Source organism: Ovis canadensis, chromosome 4 (assembly GCF_042477335.2).
Source record: "Ovis canadensis isolate MfBH-ARS-UI-01 breed Bighorn chromosome 4, ARS-UI_OviCan_v2, whole genome shotgun sequence".
NCBI lineage: Eukaryota > Metazoa > Chordata > Mammalia > Artiodactyla > Bovidae > Ovis > Ovis canadensis.
The window spans coordinates 108,249,732-108,262,471 of NC_091248.1; the positions used below are offsets into that span (position 1 = coordinate 108,249,732).

The following is a 12,740-nucleotide window of genomic DNA, read 5'->3' on the forward strand; positions in this document are numbered from 1 at the left end:
CTCTTTTTAATGCAGTAATAGATGATTGAAACATTGTCAGAATAAGTAGAAATAATCCATCTCTATGCAGTTTATAGCAGGCATACTTAATAAAATATAAGGAATCAGAGAGATTGGAAGAAAGGTATGGAAAAACATTTTCTAAAAGAAAGCTAGTACAGCAGGATAATAGTAGGCAAAGTTAACTTGAAGGTAACAATTATTATTATAGTTAAAAATCATCATAAAATATTATAAGGAGGCTATTCTAACTCCAAATCAGTATGCATTCAATAGTATGGCCTCAAATTTTATATAGGTAGAATATAGATAGAATATTAAATATATAGAAAGAATGAATACAGGAAGAAATTATAAGAAAAATATGGAGCTATAAAGAACATCTTTTTCAATAATTGGTCAAACTGACAAATTTGAGAAGAGTTGAAAAGCAACAAGTTAGATTTGGTGGGCCTCTACAGAGCCCTGCAGCTAATACTTGAGAATATACTTTCTTTTTAAGTAACTTAAAAAAAACTGAACACATACTGAATTTGTAAAGTAAGTCTCAACAAAACCAGTGAATGGTATTATGGAGACTATGTTCTCTTACTCCAGTTGCTATCGAAATTAAACCAAAAGATGATCAAAGTAACTTTATCTGGAAACTTAAATGCATGCCTTGAATAACTCATATCAAAGAAGAAATAATAATAGACATTAGAAATAAAACTAACTTATCAAAACTGACTCTGGAAGAAATAAAAACCTGAATAAATCTATATTCATTAGACATATTGAACTATAAATAAATATCTACCTACTAGAAAAGAGACACATATGAAATTTTTTATAGTTTTATAGAAGTATAATTGACAAACAATAAACTGAACATATTTAAAAACTATACAGCTTGGAAAGTTTTGACATTGGTATTCAACCATGAAACTATTATCACAATTAAGTTAAAGAATATATATTAAGTTAAAGAATATATCACTTCTCAAGTCTTCTGCTCCTTCCTACTACCTCACCTAGGCAATCAGTGATCTGCTTTATAATAGATAAGTCTGCATTTTCTAGAATTTTATTAAATGTAACCATACAATATATACTCTTTTGTGAAGGTGGGGGATATTATACTTCATTCACTTAGCATTATTATTTTGAGATTTATTCATATTGTTAGTGGTCAGAGGCTCGTTCCTTTTTATTGCTTAGTAGTATTCCATTGTATGGCTAGAAAAGCTTTAGCTTTGTTTTTCACTTGTTGACAGACATTTGGGATATTTCCAGCTTGGGGTGATTATAAATAATGCTTCTGTGAACATCTGTGTAGAAGTGTTTGTAGACATATGCTTTCATTCCTCTTTGTTAAATATCTAGGAGTGGAATAGTTGGATCATATTAGTGTATGTTTAAGAAACTGCAAAGTGGCTTTGCCATTTTATAGTCTTATTGGCAGTGGTTTGAGTTCCTCCACATCCTTGTCAACATTTGGTATCAGAAATCTTTATTTTTAGCCATTCTAACTGTATATGGGGCTTCCCTGATAGCTCACCTGCAATGCAGGAGACCCCAGCTTGATTCCTGGGTCAGAAGATCCCCTGGAGAAGGGATAGACTTTCCATTCCAGTATTCTTGCCTGGAGAATCCCCATGGAGAAAGTAGCTTGGCAGGCTACAGTCCACGGGGTCGCAAAGAGTTGGAGAGTTCCAAGTGACTAAGCCTTCTTCAGTGATCAATGCAAAGAAATAGAGGAAAAGAACAGAATGGGAAAGACTAGACATCTCTTCAAGAAAATTTGAGATACCAAGGGAACATTTCATGCAAAGATGGGCTCGATAAAGGACAGAAATGGTCTGGACCTAACAGAAGCAGAAGATATTAAGAAGAGGTGGCAAGAATACACAGAAGAACTATACAAAAAAGATCTTTACAACCCAGATAATCATGATGGTGTGATCTCTAATCTAGAGCCAGACATCCTGGAATGTGAAGTCAAGTGGACCTTAGAAAGCATCACTACAAACAAAGCTAATGGAGGTGATGGAATTCTAGTTGAGCTGTTTCAAATCCTGAAAGATGATGCTGTGAAAGTGCTGCACTCAATATGCCATCAAATTTGGAAAACTCAGCAGTGGCCACAGGACTGGAAAATGTCCGTTTTCATTCCAATCCCAAAGAAAGGCAATGCCAAAGAATGCTCAAACTACCGTACAATTGCACTCATCTCAACTGCTAGTAAAGTAATGCTCAAAATTCTCCAAGCCAGGCTTCAGCAATACGTGAACCATGAACTTCCTGATGTTCAAGCTGGTTTTAGAAAAGGCGGAGGAACCAGAGATCAAATTGCCAACATCCACTGGGTCATGGAAAAAGCAAGAGAGTTCCAGAAAAACATCTATTTCTGCTTTATTGACTATGCCAAAGCCTTTGACTGTGTGGATCACAATAAACTGTGGAAAATTCTGAAAGAGATGTGAATACCAGACCACTGACCTGCCTCTTGAGAAATCTGTATGCAGGTCAGGAAGCAACAGTTAGAACTGGACACATGGAACAACAGACTGGTTCCAAATAGGAAAAGGAGTGCGTTAAGGCTGTATATTGTCACCCTGCTTATTTAATTTCTATGCAGAGTACATCATGAGAAACGCTGGACTGGAAGAAACACAAGCTGGAATGAAGATTGCCGGGAGAAATAGCAATAACCTCAGATATGCAGATGACACCAACCTTATGGCAGAAAGTGAAGAAGAACTGAAAAACCTCTTGATGAAAGTGAAAGTGGAGAGTGAAAAATTTGGCTTAAAGCTCAACATTCAGAAAACTAAGATCATGGCATCTGGTCCCATCACTTCATGGGAAATAGATGGGGAAACAGTGGAAACAGTGTCAGACTTCATTTTTTTGGGCTCCAAAATCACTGCAGATGGTGACTGCAGCCATGAAATTAAAAGACGCTTACTCCTTGGAAGAAAAGTTATGACCAACCTAGATAGCATATTAAAAAGCAGAGACATTACTTTGCCGACTAAGGTCTGTCTAGTCAAGGCTATGGTCACATGTATGGATGTGAGAGTTGGACTGTGAAGAAGGCTGAGTGCCGAAGAATTGATGCTTTTGAACTGTGGTGTTGGAGAAGACTCTTGAGAGTCCTTTGGATTGCAAGGAGATCCAACCAGTCCATTCTGAAGGAGATCAACCCTGGGATTTCTTTGGAAGGAATGATGCTAAGGCTGAAACTCCAGTACTTTGGCCACCTGATGCGAAGAGTTGACTCATCGGAAAAGACTCTGATGCTGGGAGGGATTGGGGGCAGGAGGAGAAGGGGACGACAGAGGATGAGATGGCTGGATGGCATCACGGACTCGATGGACGTGAGTCTGAGTGAACTCTAGGAGTTGGTGATGGATAGGGAGGCCTGGCGTGCTGCGATTCATGGGGTCTCAAAGAGTTGGACACGACTGAGCGACTGAACTGAACTGAACTGAAGCACAGTAAGTGTACATAGCGTATAGTTGGATTTGCTTTAATTCATTTGACAATGTTTTTTTGGCTTTTTTTTTTAACTTTTTATTTTGTACTGGGGTACAGCTGATTAACAATGTTGTGATAGTTTCAGGTGAGCAACAAAGGGACTCAGCTGGCCATATACATTTATCCAGACAGTCTGTTTTTCGGTTGATTTTTTTGAATCACTTATGTTTAAACTCATTTTTGATAAGGTTAGATTTAAATCTACTATCTTGCTGTTTGTTTTCTATATGTCTCATCTGTTCTAGTTCCATTTTTTCTTTCTGTCATATTTTGCATTGATTAATTATTTTCATCATTCTTTTTTTGTTGTAATAGTTGTTTAAAATTTGACTTATAGTATACGTCTTCATCTTATCACAGTTTGTCTTTAAATGATGTTTTCCTTGTGTTTTCCCTTATAGTATAAAAAGTTTACAACAAACTAAAAAAGTTAAAGTTTACAATGGTTCTTATACAATAGAAGATAAACTCCCCTTTCTTCCCTCTCAGCCTTTATGCAGTTTTTGTCATAGATTTTCTCCTTATGAACCCTATCCTTCTTATGATTTATTTTTATATCAATAATAAACTATCTTAGAAAGAGATCTAAATAATAAGAAAAAAATTTCGTAAAATATCCATGTGTTATTCTTTCTTTCTTTCTTTCTTTTTTTTTTTTTTGTTATTCTTTCTGATATCCTTCATTTCTTTGTGCAGATTGAAATTTTCATCTGGTATAGTCTTTCTACTTAAAGGGTGTATTTTAACATTTCTTCTAGTGTGCCCTAGTGTTAAATAATTCTTTTGTGTATCAGAAAATGTTTTTATTTCACCTTCATTTTTGAAATATCTTTTTTGCTGACTATGGAATTGAAGGTTGACAATTTTTTTCCTTTAAAGCTGTTTCTTCACTATTGACTTGCACTGTTTCTGATGAGAAATCTTTTGCCGTCCTTATCTTTGTTTCTCTTTTTTTCTGACTGCTTTTTAAGATTGGTTTTTTACCAGTGGTTTGGACAATTTCATTAATATGTTTCTGATTTAGTTGTCCTTGTGTTCTCATTCTTGGGGTCCATTCAGCATCTTGGACCTATAGATATATTGTTTTTATCAAATTTGAAAATTTTGGCCGTTATTGTTTTTAAAATATTTTTCTGTCCTTTTTCCATCTCCTTCAGGGAGTTCAAATTACATGTATAGTAAGCTGCTTAAAGGGTTACACTCACTGATGGTCTTTTTCACCCTTTTTTCCTCTCTGGTTCATTTGGATAGTTTCTTTTGTTGTGTCTTCAAGTTCATGCATCTCTTAATTTGGTTTTGTCACATCTTCTGTTAATTCTATCCAGTGAGTTTTTCATCTCATAGTTTCTATCACTGGAAGTTTGATGTGAAAGTGAAAGTTAAGTAATTCAGTCATGTGACCCCATGGACTGTAGCCCGCCAGGCTCCTCTGTCCATGGGATTCTCCAGGGAAGAATACTGGAGTGGGTTGCCATTTCCTTCTCCAGGGGATCTTCCCAACCCAGGGATCGAACCTGGGTCTCCTGCATTGCAGGCAGACGTTTTATCCTCTGAGCCACCAGGGAAGTTTGATGTAGACCTTTAAAAAATCTCTCTTATGTTTCTACAGTAGTTTTTTTGAGTATAGAATACAGGTATAATAACTGTTTTAATCCCCTTGTCTGGTATTAGTAATTCTAACATTTGTGTCACTTCTGTGCTGGTTTCAGCTGATTGATTTTTCTCCCCCTCCTTTTTTTTTTTTTGCATGCAGGAATCTTAGTTCCTAGACCAGGGATTGAACTCATGCTCCCTGCAGTGGAAATGCAGAGTCTTAACCATTGAACTGCCAAGTAAATCCCAATTTTTCTCATTGTATAGGTCATATCTTCCTGATTCTTTACATGTCTGGTAAGCTTACTTAGCCCTGGAGAAGGAAATGGCAGCCCACTCCAGTATTGCCTGGGAAATCCCATAGACAGAGGAGTCTGGCGGGTTATAGTATGGGATTGCAAGAGTTAGATGTGACTTAGCAACTAAACTACCACCACCACCAAACTTGCTCAGGTTCCACTATGCTGTGCTCAGTTGTGTCTGACTTTTTGTGACCCCATGGGCTGTAGCCTCTGTCCCTGGGATTTTCCCAGCAAGAATACTGGAGTGGGTTGCCGTTTTCTCTTCCGGGGATCTTCCCAGCCCAGGTTTCAAACCCAAGTCTCTTGTGTCTCCTCCATTGGCAGGCAGATTCTTTTCTTTACCACTGGCTCCACTGGGAAGCCCCTTCTTATGTTCCAAATGTGGGAATTTTACCTTGTTGAGTACTGAGTCTTTATCTTTGTTTTGTATCACAGTTAAGTTATTAATAGTTTGATCCTTTCTGGTCTTGCTTTTAAGATTTATTAGGTAGAGCCAGAGCAGTTTTCCCTCTAGGGTAATTATTCTCTACCCAGTACTCTATACATTATGGGGTTTTCACTCATCTGAATACTTAAGGAGATTCTGAACACTTGTCTCCAGAGTATTGTCTCTCTACAGCCCTCTATTTTCCAGCACTCTGTCCTGCCAAGTCTCAACTTCATCTCCTCAACTAAGTTAGTCTGCTGGGCTCCCTGACTATGACCTGAAAATAAGTCTCAAGGAAGTAAGTTGAGGCATTCCTAGATCTCACCTTGCTTGTCTCTCAGGCATCACTGTCCTTTGTTCATTGTGCGATGAGCAGTGTCTTCAAAACATTTCGTGGTATATTTTTGTTCTTTTGTTTGTTCTTTGAGGCAGATAGGTCAGTCCTTTACATGTTACCCCATATTGGCAGGAAATAGAAGTCCCCTATTTTTTATACCTCTTAATATACTTAAAATGTTTTGTGATAAATATATAAGCTAAACAAGTATATTTTTGCGAAGGTAAGGTAGTGATTAGAAACTACCAGACTTGGGTTAAACTTTAATTTATCAAACATTTCAGGAGGCTAAAGCTTTATATTTTGGGTGTTCTTCAGGTAATTCCTTTTGCTTTGATTCTACTAGCATTCACTGGTTATTTTTAAAACAAAGAGATTTATTATGTTCTATGATTTTATGAATAGAGCAGTACTTCTTGCACTACAGGCCCTGAGGCCTGAACTCACATCACTATCTTGTTTCATATTAGCTTCCAAATAGCATGAGGTGGTCATTTTTTACTTTGAAACCAGTTTACTAATCTGGTCTGATTTGATCTTGTGACCTTAGAAAAGAAACCTCCCAGGAATAGAATAAAAAGACATCCTGAGGCTTTAAAAAACAAAATGGAGATCCAAATATTAAAGCTGTTTAAATATCTTTAAACTTTTCTACAATGGAATAATTCAGCCTGGTTAATGAATTATTTAATTTGGATTATTGTTTTACTGTGAATAATTTATTTTCAAGATTTCCTGTGTTCTAGCTGAATAGTTTAAGGGAATTGATAAGGATGTAAATTCTGTTGGTGGACCTAATAAAAGAAAGAAAAACAGGGGCTGATTCTGAAGTTGAGATGAGAGAGCTGGCCAGTCTTCTTAGAGAGGAAGTAGGGTCATCTGACAAAAGTGAGAAATAGGAAAATTCAGCTTCTAGTTGGGATAGAAAAAGCTTAGAATGTCTCTTTGGGTGGTTGTTCTGGAGCAGTGTGATTCTCACCTTTCTGGGGATGAGGAATTCTCTTCTAGGTTACCACTTTAACTGTTGCCTCCCCCTACACCCCATATTGCATATGCAATTGTTGATTAATTGACAAGGAGTAGGAATGGAAATTTTTTTAAAAATAAATTTTTGCCATAGCAGTAAAGTATATCAAGAAATAGACATTTCAGGGAATTCCCTAGCAGTCCAGTGATTAGGCCTTGGTGCTTTTACTGCTGAGGGCCTGGGTTCAGTCTCTTGTCGAGGGACTAAGATCCCACAAGAAGCTGTGTGGCATGGACAAAAAAAAAAAAAAAGAAAATTCACATCATTAGTTTCTTTTTTTTTATTTTTTTAATTTTAAAGTCTTTAATTCTCACATGCGTTCCCAAACCACATCATTAGTTTCTGAAGGTTTTTTTTTTTTTTTCAAACAGGAGTAGTGCAGTTTTTATTGTATCAATTTATAGAATTACAGCTCTAGGAAAGTGAAAGTGAAGTCGCTCAGTCGTGTCTGACTCTTTGCGACCCTGTGGACTGTAGCCTCTGTCCATAGGATTCTCCAGGCAAGAATACTGGAGTGGGTTGCCATTTCCTTCTCCAGAGGTTCTTCCTGACCCAGGGATCAAACCCAGGTCTCCTGCATTGCAGGCAGACGCTTTACCCTGTGAGCCACCAGGGAAGCTCTAGGAAGGTAGGCAAATTTCTTGTTTCTTCACAATTTTTTATTTTTTTAGCTGTGCTGGGTCTTTGTTGCTTCACAGGCTCTTCTCTATTGTGGCAGTTGCTCTCTAGTTGTGATGTGTGGGCTTCTCATTGTGCAGCACAGGCTCTAGGGCACACAGCCTTCCATAGCTGTGGCACATGGCCTCAGCAGTGTGGCTCCCGGGCTCTAACGTACACGCTCAGTAGTTGTGGTGCAGGAGCTTAGTTGCTCCATGGCATGTGGGATCTTCCCAGATCAGGGATCGAAACCATGTCTCCTGCTTTGGCAGGCAAACTCTTTACCACTGAGGATAACAGGGAAGCCCCACAGTATTTTTGTAAAGGTGAAATTCAGTTAAAATGCCTAGGAGTATCAAAGATTAGAAGACATGATATCGAGGAGTCCAGTGCTACTTAAGGGTGAATGAGAGGGTGAGACAGCCAGCTCTAGGTGTTTGCATTTATATGTACATTTGTACATATGTATTTATAGTCAGCATTAGCTGTTTCGGGCTATAGTCTTCCCTTTCTTTCCTGTCTGTGTCCTCCTTGATATATTTATGTACACAGCCTTTCTTATGATGTATGGACGTGAGTCTGAGTGAACTCCGGGAGATGGTGATGAACAGGGAGGCCTGGTGTGCTGCGATTCATGGGGTCACAAAGAGTCGGACACGACTGAGCGACTGAACTGAACTGAACTGAATTATAAGTGTATATGTATACATTTACAGCTAGCATCAGCTGTGTTTAAGGTTGCATTCTTTTCTTTCTCTCCCATCTGCGGTTTCTTTGAGTCATTCCTTCAAGAGCGCACCCAGGTTTGTTTAACTGAATTAAACTTTGTTAGAATAAGGCAGAGTTCACTGCTTAGAGATGCCTAATGGAGAATTCACTGGGTAAAGAAATGAACAGTTCTCTGTGTCCTGTGATGACCAGCTTTTCTACCCTGACCAGGAAGGATTATTTTGCCAAAGTCTTCCCATGGTGTCAGGGAACTGGGATTGAGGACTCTAACTTTGGCAAGTCTTAATGAAAAGGAAAAAAAATTACAAAGGAAAGAATTTAGGTCCTTGGACTAAGTGCTAATCTCTCTCCAAAGGGAAATGTTCTTCCTGACCTTGTAGAGTCCATGTGATTAAAATTCTTCATTTCTTTTTATAATTGTGAGCAGTAATCCTCTCTCTTTAAACTAGGACACCCCCTCCCATGAATTTTAAATTTTAGGTATATTAAACCAACTAATTTTAGAGCAGTGTTCTTTTACAGTAAAAATGAAAGAATTGAGGTTATACAACATGAAATGTTGAACTGTGAACTTCCAGATGTTCTAGCTGGATTTAGAAAAGGCAGAGGATCAAATTGCCAACATCTGCTGGATCATAGAAAAAAGCAAGAGAATTCGAGAAAAACATCTACTTCTGCTTTATTGATTACACCAAAGCCTTTGACTGTGTAGATCACAACAAAGTGGAAAATTCTTCAAGAGATGGGAATAACAGACCATCTTACCTGCCTCCTGAGAAATCTGTATGCAGGTCAAGAAGCAACAGTTAGAACTGGACATGGAACAACAGACTGGTTCCAAATTGGAAAAGGATTACGTCAAGGCTGCATGTTGTCACCCTGCTTATTTAATTTATATGTAGAGTACATCATGCGAAATGCTGGGCTGGATGAAGCACAAGCTGGAATCAAGATTGCCGGGAGAAATATCAATAACCTCAGATACGCAGATGATACCACCCTTATGGCAGAAAGTGAAGAGGAACTACAGAACCTCTTGATGTAGGTGAAAGAGGAGAGTGAAGAAGTTGGCTTAAAACTCAACATTCAAAAAACTAAGATCATGGCATCCGGTCCCATCACTTCATGGCAAATACAAGGGGAAACAGTGGAAGCAATGATAGACTTAATTTTCTTGGGCTCCAAAGTCACTGGAGATGGTGACTGCAGCCATGAAATTAAAAGACACTTGCTCCTTGGAAGAAAAGTTGACCATCCTAGACCACATATTAAAAAGCAGAGACATTACTTTGCCAACAAAGGTGCGTCTAGTCAAAGCTATGGTTTTTCCAGTAGTCATGTATGGATGTGAGAGTTGGACTATAAAGAAAGCTGAGTGCTGAAGAATTGATGCTTTTGAACTGTGGTGTTGGAGAAGACTCTTGAGAGTCCCTTGAACTGCAAGGAGATCCAGCCAATCCATCGTAAAGGAAATCAGTCCTAAATATTCATTGGAAGGACTGATACTGAAGCTGAAACTCCAATCCTTTGGCCACTTGATGCGAAGAGCTGACTCCTTTGAAAAGATCCTGATGCTGGGAAAGATTGAAAGCGAGAGGAGAAGGGGATGACAGAAGATGAGGTGATTGGATGGCATCACCAACTCTATGGACATGAGTTTGAGCAAGCTCTGGGAGTTGGTGAAAGACAAGGAAGCCTGGTGTGCTGCAGTCCATGGGGTCACAAAAAGTCGGACATGACTGAGTGACTGAACTGAACTGAACATGTAATGGAAGATGGTATAGTTGTAGACATGATCAGAGTTCTGTGTGTTCTAGTGCAGTAGTTCTCAAACTTCTTGGTCTCAGGACCAAAAACATGAGGATCCCAAAGAGCTTTTGTGTAAGTTTTTATATCTATCAGTGTGTACTGTGTTAGGAATTAAAACTGAGAATTTAAATTTATTTTATTTATTTAATATAATAATAATAAATATATCATGTTACTATATATTTAAAACTGAGAAATTTAAACACTTTTATATATTTTAGAAATAATCAGTCCATTACATGTTAGCATAAATAACATTTTCATGCAAAATGACTATATTTTCCAAAACATGCAAACATTTAGTGGGAAGAAAGGTACTGTTTAATATTTTTGCAAATCTCTTTGATATCTGACTTCATTAAAAATAACTTGAATTGCATATCTGCTTTTAGATTTGATCTGGTGTGTTTCCACATGTTGTGTATCATCTGGAAAATTCCACTAAACACCTATGAGATGATGAGAGTAAAAAAGGGAAATATCATCTTAGTATTATCACCAAAATACTTTTGGTCTCAGGCATCTCCTGAAAGTGCCTTGCTATCTCCAGCAGGTTCCAAACCACTGTTACCAGACAGTTCGTAGGAAAAAAGAAGCACAGAAGTTATCACCATTGGATAAAACAAAAATTTCCATGTTTTGAATCAGAACTGGCTGTTTAACCTACTAATTAAGCGGTATAACATCCAGACTCTAGAACTTAAGTGGGTGGTATAGCCAAAACCCCCAAGCACTGAATTGGGAATCAGTCCCAGTTCATGTGCTTTTTAAAAGTAGTTATTGTTCAGTGTTTTTGTGTGCTATTGTTAACCAATGGGAGAAGAAAATTGAGCCATATCCCTGGGGATGCATGGAAGAATTTGAGAGATAAGAATGACCTTTGAAAATAATCTAGTCATAGGATTTTAAACTTTCAGAATTGAAAAGTACCCAAGAGGTCATCTAATCCAATCCTTGAGCATTGTAATAATTACAAGTAGTACTTGTAATGTTCAGACCAAGTGCTTTATATACAGTTTCTCTCTCTTGTTATTTTGACCTTTACTGTTTCTTTAAATTTTTTTTTATAGTGGACAATGTATACTATGTACCGTATCACTCACTCAGTACTGTCTCTACCCACTCTACTCTCCTACCTAGGTTATTGGATGCAATTCTAGACATTGTATAATATCATCTATGAACATTTCCACATATATATACTTCTAAAAGATAAAGGCTTTGAATAAATAACCATAATTCCATTATCACACTTAAACATTTAATAGTATTTCTTTAATAGCATCGGAACCCAGTGAGTGTTTTGCATTTCCATGATTGTATCCCCAGTGTGTTTGAACTGAGATACAAATAAATTTGTACAGTACAGTAGTTGGTTCATCTTTTTAAGATTGTTTTAAGACTTTTTAAGTCTGTTTCTCTTTTCTTTCATAATTTTTACTTGTTGAAAAACAAGAGCTTTCTGAGTCATATGTCTTGTAGATTCCTTGAGTCTGAATTTTGCTGATTGCATCTCTGTGGTACTTTTAGCGTGTTCCTTTCCCCTCTGCATTTCCTGTAAATTGGTGCTTAAATTTAGAACTTTGCTCAGACTTGTTCATGAGTGGTTAAGTACTTCCATCAGCAGGTTCTCTCTTTTTGTGATGTCAGTAGCTATTAATGATCTTTGCTTAGATCCCATTAAATCATTAATAGCGAATGGTGACATTCTCTAATCTATTATTCTGTATTAGATGGAATACTTCTAGAACAAGAAACTTTCCCTTATCTACTATTTGATTACCCAGTGGTCTATATAGTTCATGTAAGAAAGTCAGGATGAATGCTTGATTCTTTCTTTTATTCATCTATTTTCACAATAAGAAATTGGTTCACTAGCATTTGCCAGATGTGACCAGTTAGTTTTGGTTTGGTTTGGTTTGGTTTGGTTTTGGTATCATGAATGCCTGGATTTAAACTTTTTAAAAATGTGTTTCAATCCATTGCTGTCATAATTACACATTATTCCTTTTCTAGTAATTTTTCATATTTGCTAAATAGACTAAAGTTGAAGATGAGGGCATTTCTTAGTTATCCTTGTGACTGTGGTACCTAGCACATGGCTTTCAATAAATGTTTAAATGAATGAATGAATGCTCTGAGCAGCATTTTAAAATAGGAGTTCATTTTAGAGATATGACTGGGGACAATGTCAAATATGGTTTCTCTGCTTGATCTGAGAAAAGCTAATATAACAGTGAAAAATATTCTGGGTGAATGTAAAAGAAAAAGGCATTTTAAAAAAGTAAATGCTATTTAATTTCTGATTGTTAGAAGACATTGAATTGTTTACTCCAT

At 37.2% G+C, this 12,740-nt stretch overlaps 1 protein-coding gene across 4 annotated transcripts in view; it reads left to right on the plus strand.

Moving 5' to 3' along the window:
• Nucleotides 1-12,740, plus strand: part of AHCYL2 (adenosylhomocysteinase like 2) — a 188,489-nt gene that overhangs the window by 49,181 nt on the left and 126,568 nt on the right. The window lies entirely within an intron of this gene.